Genomic DNA, 22,654 nt, shown 5'->3' on the forward strand with positions numbered 1-22,654 from the left:
AATAATTATTTCTGATTATTTTATTTTCACTTGTAAATTTTCACTTATTTGTATAATATGAACAAGTTACACATATTTTACAAAACAAACTTAGAAACAATGAAATATTTCCCATCCTGCTCACATTCCCAACTCAATCTCTTCAGCCATCTTTTCAGTATACATAATCTCACACTTAACACTAGATTAGGTAAAGAATTCAATAAATAGCTAGTAAAAAAAAGTCTACTGTTCCTCAACAAATATAGAAAAAGGTTACAAGCGATAATTAAATATCAGAATCTGTTTCGCTCATGTAAACAACTTTCTGTACTCTGTGTATTACCAACATATTACAAATAAATTTTGATTTGGGGAACTGGCTTATTTCATTAAGCAGTATGATTTCAAGTTGCATCCAATTTTGTTGCAAAAGTCAGGAATTCATTCTTTCATATAGCTGAGTAGTACATCGTGTGTGTGTGTGTGTGTGTGTGTGTGCGTGCGTGTAACATTTTCTCTTTCCGTCAGTTAATGGACATATGAGTTGATTCCATACCTTAGCTATTACATAATAAACTACAATAAATAACCCTTTTTCATATGCTGATTTCATTCTCTGTGCAAATAACTCTCACATATTCTAATTTAATTTCACTTGGGTACAGTCCCAGAAGTGAGATGACTGGTAGATACATTTGCAGATTCCCAAGGAATCTGCAAATTGCCCTCCAAAATGATTATCATCAGTACTAAAACATCAGGTCTTTCATTTTTCTTTGATGGAAGACACTTAATTACTGCTTCAATCTCATTGATTGCAATGGATCCTTTGATTATCTATGTTCTCTTGATTTAACCTTGGTAGGTTAGATCTATCCAGTAATTCATGCACTTTCTCCTAGTCTTCTAGTTGATTAGCATATAATATCTTATACCAGTATGTTATAATCGTTTATATCTCATTATATGTAATGTCTCCTTTTTGATCTGATGTTGAGTGAATTTTTCTGCCTTTGTATTGTTAATCTGGCTAACAGTTTGCACATTTTGTTTCTATTCTCAAAAAAGCAACTAATACAGTCCTAAAGTGAATTTCTAGTAAACCTCCTTTACTAAAAAAATGGGAACTTTATAAATTAAAAAAAAAAAAAAACAACTGTGGCCTGGCGCGAAAGCATAGTGGTTAAAGTCCTCACCTTGCACACGCCGGGATCCCATATGTGCGCCGGTTCTAATCCCCGAGCCCCCAGTTCCCATCCAACTCCCTGCTTGTTATCTGGGAAAGCAGTTGAGGACAGCCCAAAGCCTTGGGACCCTGCATCCATGTGGAAGACCTGGAAGAGCTACTGGCTCCTGGCTTCGGATTGGCTCAGCTTCAGCCATTGAAGCCGCTTGGGAAGTGAACCATTGGATGGAAGATCTTCGTCTCTGTGTCTCCTCCTCTCTGTATATCTGCCTTTCCAATAAAAATAACTAAATCTTTTTTAAAAATTCAAAAAAACATGTCTTCCTGCTTTGCTACTGAGTCCTTCTTCCCTTAATTCTCATCAAAATTCAGAGACCTGGGGTCTAATGCTGTGGTTTAGTAAGCTAAACTTGCCTGTCATGCTGGCATCCTGTGTAGGTGCTGATTCAGTTACCAGCTATCCTACTTTTTATCAAGCTATATGGCCTGGGAAAGGAGTAGACAATGTCTCGGGGCCTTGGACACTTTCACTCATGTGGGAGACCTCAAAGTTCCGGGTTCTTAACATCAGCTCAGCCAAGCTCTGCCTTCTGCAGCCATTTAGAGAATGAACCAGTGGATGGAATATTTCTCTCAGTGTCTCTCCTTCTCCCTGTAATGTGCATTTCAAATCAAAATGAATCTTTTTTTTAAACATATTTTTATTGCATTTCATTTTTTTAAATTAATTACATGGCATTATGTGATACATTTTTTATGCACTGGGATTCCCCCCGCCCCTCCCCAAGCCCTTCCCCCACGGTGGATTGCGCCACCTTGTTGCATTTCCATAGTTCAAATTCAGTTGACATTCTTTCATTGGAGGTATTTACCAAGCATAAAGTCCAGCATCTTATTGTCCTGGTAAGTTCAATAGTTTCTTGGTGAGACCACCTCTGGTCTGAAGGTGGAGCCAGCAGAGTATCATCCCATCAATTAAAAGCCCCAACATAATATTTCCAACCATTTACAACATTGTGGCATTAATTGACATGGTATTGATTAACCAATATGTTAATAAGAAAATGCAGGTTCTCAACCACAGCCTGTGACTTCTTCATAGACATTTCAATTTTGGTTTATATTCAACCGTGCAAAACGAATCTTTTTAAAGTAGGTACTTGACATATTTTTAAAAACATAAATGAATAGGAGTGAGAATTTAGCATAAATTTTAAGATTCCCATAACCCACTGTTAACAGATTTGAGACCACTAGAGACTTAATAGCCACTTGTGGAAAGAAAGTAACCATTTTTCTACACAAAGGGGCATCAGCCAAGGTAGCTCCCTAATGGCTAAACATTGAATGTCTCCAGTTATAAGCTTTTTTCCTCTTCTTTCTTTTTCCTTTTTTTTTTTTTTTGTTGTTGTTGTTGTTGTTATAAGCTTTTATAACTGCCCAGGTGGTTTTGGTAGTTCTGTTCATTGTTCCAAGGTTTTGGAAATCCTTCCAAAGTCCATTGACTGACAGTCTACCTTAGAGTCTCCACTTGCCCATATACTTGCTGTCAACATTCAGCCAGGAGAATTGTCCAGTTTATTCTGCCATCCATGGTACTAGATGTTCTCTGCAACTCTCATGATCCGGTATTTCCCCCATGTGCATCTGGGTATGCTGTTCACTGCACAGCCTGCAGAGAAGAGCCCAAAATTTCCCCACCAGGCCAATTCCAGGACCCAAACCCCATAGTGTGCCAGTGAGTGCCAGGCCCTTACCGAGCATAGTCCACCACCATTTCCCACCAACTCATCTTGGCCTTTGTGTGTTGGTAGATGTTGCAGCCTCACCTACCCGACTCCCAATCCTTGGGGATGCCTTGGATGCTGCTTCCTGTTCTACCCTGGCCTGTTCCAAATTCCAATACTCATGAATATCAGAGAATTTCATGGTTATATCTAGTTTGGTTCATCACTACTCCAGCTCTTGCTCAAACCAGAGAATATTACAGTCCCACAGGGGCAAGCCCACATACTTCCCTCAGAATCTGCCCCCAGACTTGTTTCTCTTGTGTGCTGGTTAGTGTCATGGCCCTCCTAACGTTGACTCATCCCCTGCTGACACTCACTGGTGAGTACTGTGGTCTAACCCTGAGGTAGGCCCCCAACCTAGCTTTCATGTGCACAGTGGCCAATGTTAACTAGCTCAGTTATGTCTCCCACGTGGGTGGGTGCATCAATCTGACCCAGAAATATCCTTCCAAATACCTCATTGAAACCTCTGAGTCAAAGCCCCTTGCTTCCAGCAAGTACAGTGGCCTTGTCAGCAGCAGTTCCCAAGAAGTCTTTCCTCACCTGTAGCATACTTCCTCACTGGGCCCACCTCCCACACATCCTATGCCCACTTCCCTGATCAATCCAAAATCCCCCATGCCCATGAGCACATAGGTTCCCTAGCCCAATCTTCTTGCCAGATAGGTTGTGGCCTGAAACCCTTCCAACTCACCCATCCAGAACCCCAGATCCAGTCCTCCAGCACACTTGCCGATCTGGGACCCTACCCTTCTGCCCACCTGAGATTCAAGAATATTAATGAGTTTCCAAGCCCTTTACACCAGCACACCCTGCCAACATACCAGCCTGGGCCTTAACTCCCCTCCTCCTCCCTCATCCACCTGGGACCCAAACACATGTGCGAGTTCTCAGGCCAGCTTCACTCTGCCACCCTCCAACAGGAGTCCTCAGGTCCATGGAGGCTGCCTAGGCACTAGGAGAAGGAAGGTACCTGCTTAATGTTTATAGCCCTTGCCTATACTCCTAAGAAACAGTGGCCTTTCTCCTTACTACTTGTAAGGGTTAGGGTTAGGGTTAGGGTTAGGGTTAGGGTTAGGGTTAGGGTTAAGGTTAGGGTTAGGATTTAAAAAAAAATTAATTAAGCTTTTGATTATAAAGCAGTTTTAAAATACATCATTGCAAAAACTGTTCCCGATAATTATAAATTGACAAGATCTTTTTCATAATATCTTAGAGACTACACTTAGCCAATTCTTTATTGTTCAGAATGAGCTGCTTTGAAAAGTTAGTTAGACATCAGTGCATGGTTGATCTCGCAAATCTCTGTATTTCCAATGACTGCACAACACAGAAAGGACAAATTCCTACATAGGAGACTCCAGAAAAGAATCATTTTAATTTAGGTCCAAGTTTCCATGGGGGCTTTTATTATTTAATCTTTGTAAAATAGGATGGAGATGAGAGAATGATCCCTCATGCTAAACTTAAAAAAAAAAATGGCACTGGTGAAGGTACGGGTAAGTTACCCAGTTCCATGATCGTGGCTTACCTGTAAACTATCCAAACTTCAACTGAACCGGGAGAGAGGCCCTTAGAGCTGTCAGAGACGCTTCTGTGGGTGAGGAAAATAAGTAAATGGAAATTTTCTTTGCTGTGTTTAGAAGTAATCACTTCTCACTGCTTGCCTCTCCATCCAAGCATGAAGAATAAGTGTCACAAATACCAAGCCATTCTGAAGAGTAGCATAACACAAGATTTTATTCTGAAACAGATTAACGTTCAGCATATTTGTACAGTAAAATAGTCTCTCAAATTCCCTGCTACCATGGGAAGAAATTAGATACTGGGGATGATCATAAAATTTTTATCAAACTAACATAAGTACTAAATGACTAGCATTAGAAAGATGGAGAATAAGTGAGCCATCTAATTTTTAAGTGACAAGATTGAATATGAAAATCCATTTATTATTTAGAAAACATGATTTAAAACTATACATATGATGCTGACAAATTATTGAAAATCATAGACAAAGTAGGAAAACATGCTAAATGAAGATAGACATGTAATCTAATAATAGATCATAGTTTCTCATGTAGTATATCTAGATTTTCTATATATTAAATAATAAGTCTATGACTTTACAATAATTAGAAAGCAACTTTTTAACCCTCATTTTCAGCATCATTGTTTGCATCATTTGACTATGAGGCTTTTAAAGGGGTCACTTTTAACGTGTATGATTCAAAGATAAGAGCAAAGACTGGTGAAAATCACACAAGACAGATATGGAATCAGCATAATGCTAAAATTTCTAATAAGCAAAAATTTTCATCAATAGCAAATTTTACTATGGAGAGCAGAAACACCTAGTCCTTTCTCACAACTCTCTCTGTATGCACAAATGGACAGAGCATGGAGCAGCTTCCTCTGGGAGCCAGCATGACCCACCAAGCCTCCTCTGGAGAGCTTTTAGTCAGGGTCAGAAGCCATTCATTTCCATATCAATATGGAATCAGTGGAATAATTTGCACTGATCATGCAAAGAATAACCCACATTAGCAAGCACTACAATTATTCTTGATATGAACCCTGAATATCTGCAGTCTAGAAGCAAAATTTTTGATAAACAGAAGGATTATGAAACACTAAGACAATATTCCTGTCCAAATGTCCATGATAAGAATGACCTGGTGAAAAGCAAAGACGTTGAGCAAAATACAGATGGTACAATCAGAGAAATCCATCCTAGAGGACAGCAGCAGTAACCTGAAAGAGCATCTCCACATCATGTTGCTGATGGATTTAAAGTCAACCGAAACAGGGGCCAGTGTTGCAATGGAGTTAATTGAGCTTGTGATATTGGTATCTCAAGTCACAGCGCCAGTTCCAGTTCTGACTGCTCCACCTCTGATCCAGCTCCTTTCTCATGTGTCAGAAAAGGGCAGCAGATGATATAGCCCAGGCATTTGGGCACCAGTACCTTCACACATGGGAGGCTCAGATGGAACTCATTGAACAAGCCTAGGTCATTGTGGCCATTTGGAAAATGAGCCAGCATTTAGAAGATTTCTGCACATCTTTCCCTCTGTGTGTGTGTAATTGTGTCAATCTGCTCTTCAAATAATAAAATCTTTTTTAAAATAAAGTCTGCTGAAGCAAATGATTTGAAAAAAAATGTTTCTCTATTTGCAGATATGATCAGTCTTCATTAGTCTTTTTTATTATTATCAAAATGTTAAATTATTATTTCTGGAAGACCAATAGGCAACTATTTGGACTGAATAGATGAAGAACCCAATTAACACATTGATGGCTGCTGCAGGTGCAGGAGGGGGACTGGGCTCATTTCAGACCAGACACATCATTCAGACCTCAGCCCGGAATGGCTGGAAAGGGCTGTAGGAGCCAGACATGTCACCGTGCTAGCAGAACTCCTGCTGACCAATGACAGCCTTAGGTGTATATTCCTGACTTATTTGGACTTAAGCAGAGCCTATGCCAGCTCCCGAGTTGGGAGAGTTTTGAAAACCCCTGTCACATTCCCCAGCTTGCCTTTTTCCCCTGCAGCCCTCTCCCCGAGAGAGGATCTCAAATAAAAGCCTCTGTGCATCTGTTTTACAACTGGCTGATATTTCTTTTCACTGGTGGTTGGCAATCTAACAACAGGAGAGGGAAAAAAAGGAACAGAGTAGCAGAATCAAAAATACTTTTCAAAATCTGGTTCTGACTCATGCACAAGTTAGAATAAATCTAGCTAAGTATCAATTGAACTGTTCAAAACACCAACGAAGAACATTTCAGACAATGAATGAAAAAAGTTATTCTAAAAAATAAATCACAATTTCTGGGAGCCTTAGTCTACAAACTTAACACCTAAAAAATCATACTCTTTATATTTTGGTATTTGAAAGAGAGAATGGGAAAGAGTGAATTGGAGGAGAATGGGAGGCAGAGATAGAGAACTTAACTTTCATGATGGAGACAAGGACCTAAGTACTTAAACCGTCTCCACTCTCTTCTGCAGATTAGCAGGAAGCTAAATGGGAAACCCAGGAACTACACTGTAGTAAGGCTGCATTGCAAATAATGGGCCTAACCTCCTTGAGACTTCTTCACAAAGGAGAAACCATAGTGTTAAACAATTAGTGTTTCTAGTGGCCTCTGAAGCTCCAAAACCTCCGTAAACTTAATGCCAGTCTTCAATTCGTTGACATCTTTCCCTAGTGAGATATACAAAGTAACCTGCTTGTGGTTCTGTATGGCAGCACCTGGATATTTTTTCACATGCAAAAGTATACTTTACATCCTGAAACAAGTTTCATAATATCTCAGTTCCCTCGGGCCTGGCTGGAAAGATATTTGAGAAAATCACTCTGGTTTGGTTTTTAGCACCTGTTCCTACCAGGACCCGTGATGCCCAGAAGGCAGTGCGGGAGCAGGAGGTAGTCAAGGTTGAATTTGCTGGGCTCCTGTGCCTACACTTCATGAGAAAGTAAGCACCCATCAGCCTGGGTGTTTTCCAGAGACTGCCACCACAGCAGCTGTCTTTGTGTCTTCCATAACTTTGACCAAAGCCACGTAGCTTGAAGGTGTCCCTGAAAAGAATGGTGGAATGGCCCCAAGCAAAAGCACAGTGTGTGTTTTCAATTTGCCTTTTTTTTCTTGATAGTGACTTAAACTGAATGTTTTCCAAGTCTAGCAAAGTTGTAGATGTTACTATAATGAAAACTCAAATGTTCAGGAACAGTAAAGGGTTGTACTTGTTTCGTTTTTGTATAAAGACTCAGCAAAACTGCACCAGAGTGATGAACAACAGTTATATGATTAAGTGATAAAAGCATTGATAACTACAACAGAAGAACAGTTGAGTTCATCTGAAGACAAAACTACTTTGAGAAATACAAGTGCTAGACTGTGAAGAAAGTGGACACATAAGTTACGCCTGTCCTAAAAATGTGTTTGGAGAACATGGACCTCCAAAGAAGAAAGAGAAAAAAATAATGGTGTTCTTTTGTTGACTGTTATGGAGAGCAAGAGAGATCACATGGACACAAGTGTAGGATGATAGGAAGAGTCTTTATTAGCCAATCTTGGCAGCGGCAGCTACCACTATACTCCAGGAACTACTGTCCTGATGACTAAAATCAGAGGTTTTTAAGCTCCCTTCTGGTTAACTTAGGTGGTGAGCATTATAAGTCCTCCAATAGATTAAGTTCATTCCACACCTTAACCCAATCAGTCGGCAAGCCTGTTTACAGAAGCAGACAGCTGTGGTTAGCTGTGCTCAAAACTAAGTCAAGGAATAAAAATGGAATTACATCTGCCCACTGTTATGGACTATCACCTGGTTGCACCCTGTCATAGTAACAAAAGAAGCTGAGGAAGTAGAAGAAAGCGAACAGGAAGGGGAAGACTGTGCTCTGGAAAGCCTGAGCCAAGCCACAGTCAAAACTGGAAAATGAATGAAATAAAAACCCCAATCACGGGTCCCTCAGCATCAAATGATTCAAGACATCAGAAGATAAAGAAAAACACATACTACAGTGACAAGAAGAAGCTCAGTGATTAAAATATTTATTGTAAAAATATCCCTAAAATAAAATAAAATTCTTGGAGCATAAAGTTTAATTGAAGACTAAGGTTACTTTCAAATTTTAAGCATAAGAATAAAGTAATACTAAATAGCTGTAGGGTTTTATTTTTGGCTAGAAAATAGTTTACAGGAAATTTAAAAATGCAAATGTATATGGTTCTATCTTGCCTTACGACAGTACAATTTGAACATCCCTTATGAGAAATCCTGAAAAAAGCAAAATCTGAAACATTTTCAATGGCAACACAGTGTTTCAAGTAGGACATTCCACATCATGGGACACTTACATGACAAGATTAGTGCACATCCTGTGTAAAATTATTGCCACGCTATGTACGTAAAGTTTACATAAAATTAAAGGACGTTCATATTAAGACTAATATCCCATCCCTATGATATCCCATTACTTTTATACAACTAACTATCCCCAAATCCAGAAAAACCCAGAAACCAAACTACTTCTTCCGTTCCCAATTATTTCAGATGAGATACACAAGCTTCACTAAAAATCAGAACTTGCAAGTAATAATCTTGAAAGGAGTTAATTTTAATAAAAGTGAGAAGCTATACCATTTTCATCCCATGGGAAAAGCGTATTAATATGATTTATTTGAGCTGTCCATTAAATAACTATGTTCTCGTCTGACTGGCTTAAATTCCTATGGAATTTAGTCTTCAAAAAATTCATTATAATAAACTTTTTAAAAAGAAGAAAAAAAAGTAACTTGAAACCCATTTATTTTGTACAAACATATAGGAGAAATCTATCAACCACAAAAAAAATTGTATAATTCCTGGGTTTGTCACAATGGCATTTCAGGCTAATTATCTGCTTACAGCAACAGTATCACATACGGGTGCCAGTTCAAGACCAGGTGCTTCAGTTCTGACCCAGCTTCCTAATAGCCCTGAGAATCAGTACAGGAGGGTTCAAGTCATGGGCCCCTACACCCAACTCAGAGTTCCTAGAAGTAGCTCCTGGCTCCTAGGTTGAAGCTCCTGGATCCCAGGTTTGGACTGCCCTGGTTGTGCTCTGGCAGGCCATTTGGGAAGTGAAGCAGCAAGTGGGAGATCTCTCCCTCTCTCTCTTTCCTTCTTCACATAAAATAAATAAATCTTTAAAATACTGTACAGTTCCAGAAAGACTGAGACTTACCTTTTAAAAGTCTAACCTAGAGAGGATTCAAGATGGCCGACGGAGTTAGACCGATGTGACCAAGGGTCCTAAAAGTGAAGGATGAGAGCAGTCTGCAGTGAGCCAGAGAGGAAAAGAACCACAGGGAACACTGTAGGAAATCCCCCAGTGCCAGCAGGACTAGGAAAGGAGAAGGAAAACTACAGACCTATCTGCCTGATGAACGTTGACGCAAAGATTCTCAACAAAATTCTAGCCAATAGAATACAAAAAAATCAAACAGTTCATTCATCCGGATCAAGTAGGATTCATCCCAGGAATGCAGGGATGGTTCAACATAAGGAAATCCATAAATGTGATATATCACATCCAAAAACTGAAAAACAAAAACCATATAGTAGTATCAATAGATGCAGAAAAAGCCTTCAACAAAATCCAACAACACTTTATGTTAAAAACCCTAACCAAGGTAGGCATAGAAGGAACAATTCACAACATAATCAAAGCAATATATGAAAAACCCAATGCCAGCATCATACTAAATGGAGAAAAACTGGATGCCTTCCCACTGAGATCTGGAACAAGACAAGGATGCCCATTATCTCCACTGCTATTCAGCATAGTCCTAGAGATGCTCACAGAGGCCATAAGACAAGACAAAGAAATCAAAGGAATTCAAATGGGAAATGAAGTCAAGCTTTCACTAGTCACAGATGACAAGATCCGTAACATAGAAGAGCCACGAGACTCAATGCAGAGGCTGCTAGAACCTATATGAGAGTTTGGTAGAGTCGCAGGTTACAAAATAAAGGAACAGAAATTAACAACCATAGTGTACGCAAACAACCACCAGATGAAAGAAGATCTAACCAGCAAGGTACCAGTCAAAATAACAGAGAAGGGCCCGGCAGCGTGGCCTAGCGGCTAAAGTCCTCACCTTGAAAGCCCCAGGATCCCATATGGGCGCGGGTTCTAATCCCGGCAGCTCCACTTCCCATCCAGCTCCCTGCTTCTGGCCTGGGAAAGCAGTCGAGGATGGCCCAAAGCTTTGGGACACTGCACCCGCATGGGAGACGCGGAAGAGGTTCCTGGTCCCGGCATCAGATTGGCGCGCACCGGCCCGTTGCGGCTCACTTGGGGAGTGAACCATCAGATGGAAGATATTCCTCTCTGTCTCTCCTCCTCTCTGTATATCTGGCTTTCCAATAACAATAAAATCTTCAAAAAATAAAAAATAAAAAATAAATGGAGAAAAGTATGAAGTATCTAGGCATAAATCTAACCAAAAATGTAGGAGACCTTATTGAAGAAAACTAAAAAATATTCAAAAAAGAAATTGAACAAGACCTCAAAAGATGGAGCAACATCCCATGCTCCTGGATAGGTAAAATCAATATCATCAAAATGTCTATACTACCAAAAGCAATATACATTCAACGCAGTCCCAATCAAATTACCCAAAACATTCTTCATGGAACTGGAAACAATGATACACAGTTCATCTGGAAATACAAAAAACCATGAATAGCTAGAACCATTCTGAAGAATAGGAACTTAACAGGAGGAATCACAGCCTCGGACCTCTGCACATGCTATAGGGCAATGGTTATTAAAACAGCCTGGTACTGGCACAAAGATAGAGAGGAGGATCAATGGAACAGAATTGAAACAACAGAAGGAAACCCACAAGATACAGCCAAATAATCTTTGACAAAAAGACAGACAACAATCCAAGCAAACGGGAAGGTCTGTTCAATAAATGCTGTTGGGACAACTGGTTGATAGCCTGTAGAAACAAAAAGATAGACCCACATCTCTCACCATACACCAAGATCAAATCTAAATGGATAAAAGATATAAACCTACATCCAGAAACCTTCAAACTTTTGCAAGAAAATGTTGGAAACACACTGCAACACTTAGGTATAGGCCCTCACTTCCTAAAAAGGACACCAAAAGCAACAGCAATCAAGACCAAAATAAACAAATGGTACTTCACCAAAGTAAGAAGCTTCTGTACAGCAAGGGAAACAATCAACAAAGTAAAAAAGCAACCCATAGAATGGGAAAAGATCTTTGCACACTACATAGGTGATACGGAGCTAATCTCCAGGATATACAAAGATCTCCAGAACAACCAAAACACCAAAACAAACAAGCCACTCAAGAAATGGGCACGGGAAATGGGCAGACACTTCACAAAGGAACAAACCCAAATGGCAAACAAACATATGAAAAAATGGTCAAGTTCCCTGGCAATAAGCTACATCCAAATTAAAACAATGAGGTACCACCTAACGCCAGCAAGGATGGCACACATACATAATACCACCAACACTTGCTGGCGAGGATGTGGGGAAAAGGGAACCCTACTCCACTGCTGGTGGGACTACAGACTTGTACAGCCTCTATGGAAACCTGTATGGAGAACACTCAAGCAGCTGAAAGTCTGCATACCATATGATCCAGCAATAGCACTCCTAGGAATATATCCAAAACACCTGTTACACGAAAAACCAACATGCACGCCTATGTTTATAACAGCACAATCAATAAATGCAAAAACTTAAAAGCAACCAAAATCCAATCAACAGAAGACTGGATAAGAAAACTATGGTTCATCTACTCCATGGAATACTACTCAGCTATTGAAAAAAACGAAATGCAGTTTTTTGTGGCCAAATGGGCCCAACTGGAAACCATAATGCTAAGGGAAATGACCCAATTCCAAAAGGTTAAATACCACATGTGTGCTTAGTATAAGATGAAAGGATGTCAATCCAGAAAATAGTACCTGTATATTGTAATATTATTTCAACCTCAAACAGCCTGTATCTAATGCAATACGATAATGTGATGTAATCTATGAATCAACAATCAATGTCAGTCAGACTGCTTATGATCTGCATCAAAAAACTGTAAAACCTAATATACTTTTAATATGCTATGTTAACCTGTAATGGGGAGGGAAAGCAGAGAAATCTTACATCATCCTAGAATGTGTGAGGAAGACATAAAGTATAACCTATCAGGATCATAACTGGTAACTCATACACAACAGATTCGAATCAGCATTAGACAATAGTTAAACTACAAAGACAAATGGGGGAAATCAGGAGCGATCCTGACAACCTCTTAACAGAAGGTCATATGCATGGAGTTGGGGGACACCCCAGAATGGAGCAGGGGGACAGGAGGAGCCTTGTATCCCAACCCTGAAGACTCCCAGATCCTCACCAAGGACTATCAGTACGGGCACCAAGGACTACATACCAACTGCTAAGGAGACCACGGGGAATTGAAGTACCTTCGGAGGTCAAAAACTCTGAGGTCACCCACCCCCATCTGGATCTACCACATGGGATGGAAGAAGTCCAAATTCTGCCTTGCAGGATCCAAGGTCATCAGAACAACAGCCAGGAGCCCTGAGCAGTCTCCAGAAACAGAACAGTTAACTTCCTTCGGGACTAGGGAGGGGAGCTTTCTCTGGTCCTTGCCTGCTTCCAACTTTGGGTCCCCACCCTCTCTCGTAATGACCATCAGGATCGCTCCAGAAATCCCTCAAAACAAACAAACAAACAAAAATCTAGAATAGATAGAGAACAACAAGGAAAGCTTAGAAACAGACAGGAAACGGTCAACGTGGATTCAATTATACCTCACTAGGTGGGACACAAAGATTAGTTACTCCTCACTAGGATATTGAAGATTTCTCTGCACACCCCTCCTAAAACTGTTCTGCAGCTAAATTGTTGACAAATATCTTGTTACTACTACAAATATCTTGTTAGACTACCCGAAAAACAGCCAGGTTCAGCAAAATCATGCTTCAGCGCTATAAAATGCTAAATACTATAATGAAAAGAGACACGAGTCAGCTGAATGGCAATCTATAGCCATTTTAAGGTGTATAGAACCTGGTTGTATATAAACTAAAATTGAAAATGTCAATGAAGAAGTCAGGATGTGGTTAAGAACTTGCATTTTTTTAACATATTGGTTACTCAATACCATGTCATTTAATTCCATAACATTATAAATTGTTACTGATGCTATGTCTGGGCTTTTAATTGATCGGGATGATAATCCGCCGGCTGTACTTTCAGACCAGAGATGGTCACCCCAAGAAACCGTTGAACTTATCTGGACAATAAGATGCTGGACTTTATGCTTGGTAGATGCTTGCAATGAAAGAATCTCATCTGAATTTGAACTGTGGTAATGCAACAAGGTGGAGGAATCCACCATGTGGGGAGGGTTTAGGGAGCGGTGGGGGGAATCCCAGTGCCTAAAACTGTGTCAAATAATGCCATGTAATCAATTAAAAATATGTAAATAATAAAAAAATCAAACTGAAAAAAAAAGCCTAACTTTATGGAAGCTTGTTTTACCTTGTATCGTATACATGATAAAATTTCAATAAAGTGAGCCTTTTCTTCCCAGAAGAACAAAGCCACCTTCTGGTGGAAGTTGGATATAGTATTATTGGAATCTGCTAGATCTACCCAGTTGCATATTGACCCATTGAGTGATATAACTTGTGCAAACTGCTTAGCAGCAGTTGAGAATATTAATATCTTTGAGTTCAACTGAATTGTTGAAGAAATAAATGCTGAGAATCAATAACTTTAAATTAAAACTGCATGGAGAATAATATGAAACACTTCTTTCAAGTTGAAGTGCACTTTATTAGAATAATACTCTTAATTTGGGCTCCAAGAATATCTTCTAAGTGTAGAGTAAGTTTAAAAATAATGTATGCTTGGGCCCGGCGGCGTGGCCTAGCGGCTAAAGTCCTCGCCTTGAAAGCCCCAGGATCACATATGGGTGCCAGTTCTAATCCCGGCAGCTCCACTTCCCATCCAGCTCCCTGCTGGTGGCCTGGGAAAGCAGTCGAGGATGGCCCAAAGCTTTGGGACACTGCACCCATGTGGGAAACCTGGAGGAGGTTCCTGGTTCCTGGCATCGGATCGGCGCGTACCGGCCATTGCAGTTCACTTGGGGAGTGAAACACCGAATGGAAGATCTTCCTCTCTGTCTCTCCTCCTCTCTGTATATCCGGCTTTCCAATAATAATAAATCATTAAAGAAAATTATGTATGCTTATTTCATAGGAAAAATATTATGTGAATTAGATTTGCAAAACAGTTAATACTTCACAAGTGATGAAATTCGCCTCAATGTGTGACCCATTAATCTTTGCAAGGTGTGATGCTATTTAACGAGAAAGAGTTTTTGAAACACACACTGGCTTGTGACTGTCACACAGATGCCAGTTAACAGAAGAATGTGACAAACTGTGAATCAGCGACTGCATGCCCTGGGTGCTCAAGGAAAAGAGTCAGTATGGCTGATATGCAGCAAGCAGAGAGGAAGCTTTAATTAATGGGATCAGGAACTTGGTTTTCACTCTGAGGTCTGTCTTCCTAGTACCGATGAATTCAGTTTCCTCTGCAAAAATCAGTACTATGCTTGTCTGTTGTGGAAGAGCATCCACACTTAATGTACACAAGAAGTTCGAAAAAATGTGACTCCTCGCATAGACCATGGCAAGTGGTGCTTGCATCCTGCTGCTACACCTACCCACCTGCCTTTCCATGTGGTCCCTAGACTCACAGGCTTGTGAACTTATCCATGGTCTCATCTCTTCTCTTCTCCCAGGCCCAAAAATCCATTCTGATTATAAGGTAAAGGAGAATATGTGTCTTCTAGGCCCAACATGATAACTTAGTAGCTAAATCCTTGCCTTGCATGTGCCAGGATCATATAGGTGCCGGTTCATATCCCAGCTGCTCTTCTTCCGATCCAGCTCCCTGCTTGTGGCCTAGGAAAGCAGTAGAGGAAAACCCAAAGCCATGACACTCTGTACCCACATGGGAAACCCTGAAGAAGCTCCTGGCTTCAGATCAGCTTAGCTCCAGCCATTGTGGCCACTGGGGGAGTGAATCAGTGGACAGAAGACTTTCTCATTCTTTCTCCTCCTCTCTATAAATATGCCTTTCCAATAAAATAAATATATCTTTTAAAAAATGAACATGAGTCTTTCTCAAAAAAAAATCTTCTACATCCATTTCTATGCATTCAGGTCTTCCACCTTCCTCTTTCTCCAGATATGGACATTTAAAACTAAAAAATCGAGTATTAACAAAGGTTTTCCTCTTAAATCTATGCATCACTCCATCCCCAAAAAGGTAAAACTAACAAATGTAATGTACCTGAGGCCTGGAGGATGACCAGTGACCTCAGGTCATATGGCTGACAGGTGGCAGGGCCAGAATTCAAACCAGACTTGGCTTGCCACAGCCAAACCTCCTGCCACTCCTTGAACTTCTACCTGATGCTGACCACAAATTGCTTTATCTGTAGTCACAGGCCCATGTGCAAGGTGCACATCTAGTAATTGGCAGAAAATGAGACTTTAAAAATTTATTCTGATAGAAACACCTCTGAAATCCACACAGGGTAGGCGTTTCCATGGCCCTTCTGGAGCTCCCTCCTATGCCTGGGTTTCAGCATTTTTGCACCAGAATAAACGTAACCTTTTGGAAAAAAAAAAAGCAAAGGGAAGATTCAAGTGATAAAAATTATCCCAATGACAAAATACAGAGCACATTAAAAATATTCTCTAACTCTGTTTCATATAAATCATCTGTGCAACATACATTTATTGAACACTTACCATGAGCTAAAAAGTACACTAACTATAAAGAGAAAACTGTAAATGCAGCCTAATTCCTGCCATGAAGGACCTCACAGGTTCATAGGAAAGGAAAACAGGTCACATTAAATGACAGTATTTGAAAGCATCAGGGTTAGGGTCAAGCACAATGGCTCATCTGGTTAATCTTTTACCTACAAACATCAGTTCATGCCCCACTGCTCCATTTCTGATCCAGCTCCCTGCTTATAACCTGGGAAAGCAGCAGAGGATGGCCAAAGCCTTCAGACTCTGTACCCACCTGGTAGACCTGAAACAGACTCCTGGCTCCTGGCTCCTGGCTTCAGATCAACATAGCTGTGCCCATTTTGGCCATTGTGAACAGTGGTTTGAAGATTTGTTTTTAAAGTGTCTTGTGCAAACAACATGCATTAAGGTTCAGTGATGGCCTGGTTTGGCCATTCCAAGTGACTGCTAAAGCTGTTCGTATTGTGATTGGAAAGCTAAAAGCTTTGAGAAAGATGTATCTCTATCCAATAAAGAGACGTGCTAGATTTTTAACACTAAAATGTGATATATTTACTCCTCAGGAACTCTAGCATATAGTGAGCAGGTCCTCCGCATGATCAAAATGGAAACTAAAAAAAAAAAAATCTGATGATACTCTTTAAATATACATTTTTCCAGAGCAAATTTTGCTCCTGAGGTCAAAATCTGGAAGGAGTTGAAAACAGAGTTCTACAAAGAAATGTCAGATTAGCACCATGATAGTCAGCTCTTTTGAACTTAGTTCAGCACCATTTCAAGAGACCAGGTTCTATACATCTGTACTTCATCATACATGCTTTTCAAGAATGACTTCTGAGAATGAATGTGAGTTCAGAAAACTTGGAAACTTTTGCCATCCCATCTCTCTGGGGAAGTAACCCTAACCAGTGTGGTAAGGCAATAGCTCTAGGTCTTAGCTATATGTCCCATGTGTGCTTACTCCCCATCCCTGCGCAGAAAGCTTGCTTCCTGCCTTACAATCCTTACTAATCCAAACAAGTCTCTGTTAATGACTTTTCTCCAAGTATAATTTTTAATACTGAATTATTATCAAATAGCTCCTTTGGAAGGTTCTGTTTCTTTTCTTCTGTAACTGCCTTCTCTACTTGGCAACTTGAGACTGATTGTGCAATGCTGCAGCTCTCTGCCTTTTTTGGCATGATTTTCCCTTTAGTGGTTGATGAATTTCAGTCAAAACAAGTTTTATTCTTCCATAGGGATGAAGAAAATGCATAACCAATTTTTGGTTAAAAAAAAAAGACAACGCATGGAATCTGATCTGAAAATAAACTCTGTTTGTACAGCCTTAACCCTCTCCTTTCAAACAGTAATTTGGTGTTCAACTGATAATCATGTATTTCCGTACTGAGACAGCTACACAGGAATACAGACAGACTCAGGCAGAGTCCCATCAAAGGACACAGGAGAGAACATTTAAATCAGCCTTGCGGGACCAGAAAATTGTACTGCTAAGAAAAGAAGTTTGAGCTGAATTTTGAGAAATGGTAATGTGTTTCACTTGGGGGAAATGATATTTTTTAAAAACTAATAATAGTCAAAAGATAAGGATTGCTAAAGGATGTTGTTGAGGGTTTAGATTATAAATAAGAAAAGAAGATTTTACAAAAATGCTATAATAGAAAGAGGATCTATTGATTTATCATCATTTTTGTATACCTGGAGCAACATGGATCAATGAGTACTCAAAAGTGAAGTAAGAAGATGAGCAAATGAGGGGAGAAATAAATGGCCGACCATGGAGGGTTGATGTAAGGGGGAAGGCAAAGAGAGAGGGCCAAAAAGTGCCAGAAGGAGCAAGTATAGTTAAAAATAGTATAAGCAGGTATGCGAACCTCCCAGGACACTGCGGAATCAACAAGATCCACGCAATCTGGAGAATCGACAAAAAACAACAACAACAAAAAAAACCAAGGCAGCGCTCAGCTGCTTGGCTAAGCGGTGCGGCTTGTCCGCTCAAAAAGGGTGAGTTAAGAACCCAGCAGGGGAAAGGCCAGTGGGAATTTTAACCGGAGGATATACAGGCAACTTTAGGAAATCGTTGCACAAAGCCCCTCCAGTGGTGGCTAGAAACTGCAGGAGTGCTGAAACCTCTAGCACTGGTAGCGATATTAATAACCTTGGCAGGACCCAGGCACAGACAGAGACAGCTAACACACATTCCCCCTTAACGAAACGCCACGGTATCAGGAAGGCGCTAGGACCCTGAAGTGCAGTAGCCGGCAGCTGCGGCAGCAAGGGTGAAATCCCCAGGATCACAGCTAATCTAAATTCTGGGCCAACTCAGTCCGGGCGAAAGAGGCGGTGGAGCGGGGTGTGCCAGATCCCGTGCCTCAGACAAAAAAACAAAGCAAAACAAAAAAAAACCCAGGAGACGAGTTGCGGGCGCTTAGGCGCAGAAAACTGAGTCGCTGAAACCTGAAACCCAGAAGGGAAACGAAAAAACAAAAACTCCCTGGTCCAGAAGGAAAACAAAAACCTAGGCCAGCAAGACATCAGGCCACCCACTAGGTGGCAACAGAGGTCGAGGGTGAGGATCCAGCAACAACTTGGGCCACAAGTATGGGACTGAATAAGAGAATTAGTGATGTAGAAACAGCTAGCGCCATCTCAAAAAGCCACCATAAAGCCTGGTCAATCGCAGAGATTACAGATGAAGAAAAGACGTCTCTGATAAAGAGTTCAAAAAAATAATTATAAAACTCTTCAGAGACAATGAAAAACAATGGGACGAGCTCAAAGATCTTAAACACCACATAATCGCAGAAACAAAATTACTCAAAAACGAGATCCTCGACCTGAAGCACAAAGTTGAGACCTTAGCCAACAGAAATAATGCAGCAGAAGACAGGATATCTGAATTGGAAGATTCCCAGAATGAAAGCAGGCAGATTATTAACCAACCAGAGACACATGTACACACGGTGACCAAGACAATCCAGGGGATGAAAGACAACATCAAGAAGTCAAATATCAGAATAATGGGGCTCCCAGAAGAAGTGGAAAGAGACAGACATACAACCAGTACTTGAGGAAATTATGTAGGAGAACATCCAAAATACCTGGAACATGAACCCAATCCAAATTCAGGAAGGCCAGAGGACTCCCCACAGAGTTGACCCAAAACGATCCTCCACAAGGCACTTGGTAATAAAGTTCCCCTCCAATGAATACAAAGAAAGAATCCTAAGGCTAGCACGAAGCAGAGAAAGCTTACATTTAGGGCCAGGACCATCAGAATCACTGCCGACTTCTCAGACAGACCTCCAAGCAAGAAGGGAGTGGAATAAAATCTTTCAAGTACTGAAAGAGAACAACTGTCAACCAAGAATACTCTACCCAGCAAAGATTTCATTTGTATACGAGAACAAAACTAGATACTTCCACAGCAAAGAGAAATTAGAAGAATATGCCAACACAAAACCAACTCTACAAAATCTCCTTAGAAATGCGCCTCTCCCAGAGAAAAAGGAAGCAAGCCATAAGCAAGGATGGCAGTCTGGGAGATCTCAATAAAGTCCATCCACAGAAACGACAATCAATTACCAACAACTTCAAAAACACAGGCATATGGCACGGCAAAATTATAATTTCTCAATATTAACACTCAACACAAATGGCTTAAATTCATCACTCAAAAGGCACCGATTAGCAGACTGGGTTAAAAATCAGGACCCAACTATATGCTGCTTGCAAGAAACACATCTAACCAGAAGAAACTCCAAGAAACTAAAAGTGAAAGGGTGGAAACAAATACTCCATGCCAATGGACGAGAAAAAAGGCTGGTGTGGCAGTCCTATTCTCAGATGTTATGGACTTCAAAGTAATGAACATCAAAAAGGACAGGGAAGGGCGGTATATCTTCTTGAAAGGGAGGATCCAACAAGAACCAATCGCCATTCTTAACATTTATGCTCCTAGCCCGCATGCACCCAGCTACGTGAAACAACTACTTTTGGACTTAAAGGGAGACATAGATGAACATACAATAATTCTAGGAGATCTGAATACCCCACTAACACCAATAGATAGATCAATGCAGCAAAAGCTCAACAGAGAAGCCACAGAACTCACATAAACAATAGAACAACTCTACCTAGTAGACATCGATAGAATATTTCATCCTAAGGCCACAGACTACACCTTCTTCTCAGCAGTGCATGGCACCTTCTCCAGGATAGACCACATAATAGGACACAAAGCAAATCTAACAAACACCAAAAAATCAGAATCATACCATGTACCATCTCAGACCATCACGGAGTGAAACTGGAAATCAACAACTCAAAATGTCCCAGAAAACATGTAAACTCCTGGAGGCTGAACAATATGCTATTAAACGAACAATGGGTTAGAGAAGAAATTAAAGACGAGATCAAAAAATTTATGGAAACCAACGAAAAGCCAGATACAACAGTCCAAAACCTATGGGATACTGCCAAAGCAGTGTTACGTGGTAAGTTTATTGCAATTAGTGCGCACGTCAAAGCCCAAGAAAGGCAACAAATGCAGGAATTAAGCACACACCTCCAGGAACTGGAAAAGCAACAGCAGAAGGACCCCACAAACAAGAGGAAACAAGAAATTATCAAAACAAGACAAGAACTAAATCAGAAAAAAATTTTTTAAAAATTCAGAAAATAAATGAATCAAAAAGTTGGTTCTTTGAGAGGATAAACAAAATAGATACCCCACTGGCCCGACTGACAAGGAAAAAACAAGAGAAAGCAAGAATTAGCAGCATCTAAGATGAAAAAGGCAACATAACAACAGACACTACTACCATTAAGGAAATAATTAGAAATTATTACAAAGAACTATACGCCAACAAATCCGATAACCACTTGGAAATGGAAAGATTCCTAGACTCCCACCACTTACCAAAACTCACCCCAGAAGCAACAGAAGACCTGAATAAACCCATTACCGAATCAGAGATACAATCAGTGATTAAAGAGCTTCAAACAAAGAAAAGCCCAGGCCCAGACGGCTTCACTACAGAATTCTACAAAACATTCCAACCAGAGCTAACCCCAATCCTTTACAAGCTCTTCAAAACAATAGAAAAGGAAGCAACTCTTCCAGACTCATTCTATGAAGCCAATATCACCTTAATCCCCAAACAGAATAGAGAATTAACAGAGAAGGAAAACTACAGACCTATCTCCCTGATGAACGTTGACGCAAAGATTCTCAACAAAATCCTAGCCAATAGAATTCAAAAAAACATCAGACAGATCATCCATCCAGACCAAGTAGGTTTCATCCAGGGAATGCAGAGATGGTTCAACATAAGGAAATCCATAAATGTGATATATCACATCCAAAAACTGAAAAACAAAAACCATATAATAGTATCAATAGATGCAGAAAAAGCCTTCAACTAAATTCAACACCAATTCATGTTAAAAACCCTAACCAGGATGGGGATAGAAAGAACAATTCACAATATAATCAAAGCAATATATGAAAAACCCAATGCCAGCATCATACTAAATGGAGAAAAACTGGATGCCTTCCCACTGAGATCTGGAACAAGACAAGGCTGCCCACTATCACCACTGCTATTCAATATAGTCCTAGAGGTACTTGCAGAAGCCATAAGACAAGACAAAGAAATCAAAGGAATCCAAATGGGAAATGAAGAAGTCAAGATTTCACTATTCACAGACGACATGATTCTTTACATAGAAGAACCAAAAAACTCAATACAGAGACTCCTAGAACTCATACGAGAATTTGGCAGAGTGGCAGGATACAAGATAAATGAACAAAAATCAACAGCCATAGTGTATGCAAACGACCGCAAGATGGAAGAATATCTAACCAACAAGCTACCATTCAAAATAACAGAGAAAAGCATGAAATATCTGGGAATAAATTTAACCAAAAGCGTAGAAGACCTTTATGAAGAAAATTACAAAACACTTAAAAAACAAATAGAACAAGACTTCAAAACATGGAACAACATCCCATGCTCCTGGATAGGCAAAATTAATATCATCAAAATGTCTATACTACCAAAAGCAATATATACATTCAAAGCAATCCCAATCAAATTACCCACAACATTCTTCATGGAACTGGAAACAATGATACACAGATTCATCTGGAAACACAAAAAACCACGAATAGCCAGAACCACTCTGAAGAACAGGAATTTAACAGGGGGAATCACAGTACCGGATCTATGGACATACTATAGGGCAGTGGTTATCAAAACAGCCTGGTACTGGCAAAAACATAGAGAGGAAGATC

At 40.2% G+C, this 22,654-nt stretch overlaps 1 pseudogene; it reads left to right on the forward strand.

Annotated features, from left to right (window-relative positions):
* Positions 1 to 5,664: 5,664 nt before the first annotated feature.
* On the forward strand, positions 5,665 to 8,512 carry LOC101534451 (zinc finger CCHC-type and RNA-binding motif-containing protein 1-like; annotated as a pseudogene).
* The last annotated feature ends 14,142 nt before the right edge of the window (positions 8,513 to 22,654 follow it).

Source organism: Ochotona princeps, chromosome 1 (genome assembly GCF_030435755.1).
Source record: "Ochotona princeps isolate mOchPri1 chromosome 1, mOchPri1.hap1, whole genome shotgun sequence".
Classification (NCBI taxonomy): Eukaryota; Metazoa; Chordata; class Mammalia; order Lagomorpha; family Ochotonidae; genus Ochotona; species Ochotona princeps.